General features: G+C 43.4%; 1 non-coding gene across 1 annotated transcript; it reads left to right on the top strand.

Annotated features, from left to right (window-relative positions):
• The first annotated feature begins 2,327 nt into the window (after positions 1 to 2,327).
• LOC127747035 (small nucleolar RNA R71) lies at positions 2,328 to 2,435 on the top strand. The gene has a single exon (XR_008008840.1). It is a non-coding gene; the product is annotated as a small nucleolar RNA R71 (small nucleolar RNA).
• Positions 2,436 to 2,554: the final 119 nt, after the last annotated feature.

Raw genomic sequence — 2,554 nt, forward strand, 5'->3', positions numbered from 1 at the left:
CTCTCCATCTCCCATGACTCGGAGGTGGAAGCTTTTGCCTTCCCTTTCCTCTTTCTAGAGGTTTCTCCGGCCTTGGATGCCATAAATGGTTATGGATAAACAAAAAGCAATACTTTTACCACACCAAACTTAAAAAGTTTGCTCGTCCTCGAGCAAAAGAAGAAAAAAGAGAGTAGAAGAAGAAGAAATAGAGGAGATGGGGATGGCTTTGTGGTTCGGCCAAAGGGGGAGAAGTAGTGTTTAGGTTGTGTGAAAATGAAGGAGTGAAGATGGGTTTATATAGGGGTGGAGAGAGGGGTAGGCTTCGGCTATGGGAGGGTGGGTTAGGGAGGGAAAGTGGTTTGAATTTGAATGGTGAGGGGTTTTTGGGAAAGAGATGTTGAGGTGATGGTGAAGAGAATAGTGGGATTTTGATAGGTGAGGGGTTTTTGGGGAAGAGGTGTTGAGGTGATTGGTGAATGGGTGAAGAAGAGAGAGAGTGGTGGGATAGGTGGGAGATCCTGAGGTGTCAAGGAAAATTCATCCCTGCACCAAGTGGCGAGCAAAAATGCTCTTTATGCCAATTCTGGTGTTAAACGCCGGGCTAGTGCCCATTTCTGGCGTTTAACGCCAGCTTCTTGCCCTTTCCTGGCGTTTAACGCCAGTCTGGTGCCCCTTTCTGGCGTTAAACGCCCAGAATGGTGCCAGACTGGGCGTTAAACGCCCATTTGCTGCCCTTACTGGCGTTTAAATGCCAGCAAGGTTCTTCCTCCAGGGTGTGCTATTTTTCTTTATGTTTTTCATTCTGTTTTTGCTTTTTCAATTGATTTTGTGACTTCCCATGATCATCAACCTACAGAAAACATGAAATAACAAAGGAAAATAGATTAAATATAACATTGGGTTGCCTCCCAACAAGCGCTTCTTTAATGTCAGTAGCTTGACAGTAGGCTCTCATGGAGCCTCACAAATGCTCAGAGCAATGTTGGAACCTCCCAACACCAAACTTAAAGTTTGAATGTGGGGGTTCAACACCAAACTTAGAATTTGGTTGTGGCCTCCCAACACCAAACTTAGAGTTTGACTGTGGGGGCTCTGTTTGACTCTGTTTTGAGAGAAGTTCTTCATGCTTCCTCTCCATGGTGACAGAGGGATATCCTTGAGCCTTAAACACAAAGGATTCTTCATTCACTTGAATGATTAATTCTCCTCTGTCCACATCAATCACAGTTTTTGCTGTGGCTAGGAAGGGTCTGCCAAGAATGATGGATTCATCCATGCACTTCCCAGTCTCTAGGACTATGAAATCAGAAGGGATGTAATGGTCTTCAACCTTTACCCGAACATCCTCTACAAGTCCATAAGCTCGTTTTCTTGAATTGTCTGCCATCTCTAGTGAGATTCTTGCAGCTTGTACCTCAAAGATCCCTAGCTTCTCCATTACAGAGAGAGGCATGAGGTTTATACTTGACCCTAGGTCACACAGAGCCTTCTTAAAGGTCATGGTGCCTATGGTACAAGGTATTGAGAACTTCCCAGGGTCCTGTATCTTTTGAGGTAATTTCTACCTAGACAAGTCATCCAGTTCTTTGGTGAGCAAAGGGGGTTCATCCTCCCAAGTCTCATTACCAAATAACTTGTCATTTAGCTTCATGATTGCTCCAAGTTATTTAACAACTTGTTCTTCAGTGACATACTCATCCTCTTCAGAGGAAGAATACTCATCAGAGCTCATGAATGGCAGAAGTAAATCCAATGGAATCTCTATGGTCTCATTCTGAGCCTCAGATTCCCATTGTTCCTCATTAGGGAACTCATTGGAGGCCAGTAGACGTCCATTGAGGTCTTCCTCAGTGGCGTTCACTGCCTCTTCATCCTCTCCAAGTTCGGCCATGTTGATGGCCTTGCACTCTCCTTTTGGATTTTCTTCTGTATTGCTTGGAAGAGTACTAGGAGGAAGTTCAGTAATTTTCTTGCTCAGCTAACCAACTTGTGCCTCCAAATTTCTAATGGAGGACCTTGTTTCAGTCATGAAAACCTGGTGCAGCTTGCATTCCAGACAGACTTTGAGAAATCATATTGACTTGTTGAGTCAATATTATGTTCTGAGCCAATATGGCATTCAAAGTATCAATCTCAAGAACTCCTTTCTTCTGATTTGTCCCATTGTTCACAGGATTCCTTTCAGAAGTGTACATGAATTGGTTATTTGCAACCATTTCAATTAGTTCTTGAGCTTCTGCAGGCGTCTTCTTCAGATGAAGAGATCCTCCAGCAGAGCTGTCCAATGACATCTTGGACAATTCAGATAGACCATCATAGAAGATACCTATGATGCTCCATTCAGAAAGCATGTCAGAAGGACACTTTCTGATCAATTGTTTGTATCTTTCCCAAGCTTCATAGAAGGATTCACCTTCCTTCTGTCTGAAGGTTTGAACTTCCACTCTAAGCTTACTCAATTTTTGAGGTGGAAAGAACTTTGCTAAGAGGAATTGACTAGCTTTTCCCAAGAGTTCAGGCTTTCTTTAGGTTGTGAGTCCAACCATATCCTAGCTCTATCTCTTACAGCAAA

Source organism: Arachis duranensis, chromosome 4 (genome assembly GCF_000817695.3).
Source record: "Arachis duranensis cultivar V14167 chromosome 4, aradu.V14167.gnm2.J7QH, whole genome shotgun sequence".
Lineage (NCBI taxonomy): Eukaryota > Viridiplantae > Streptophyta > Magnoliopsida > Fabales > Fabaceae > Arachis > Arachis duranensis.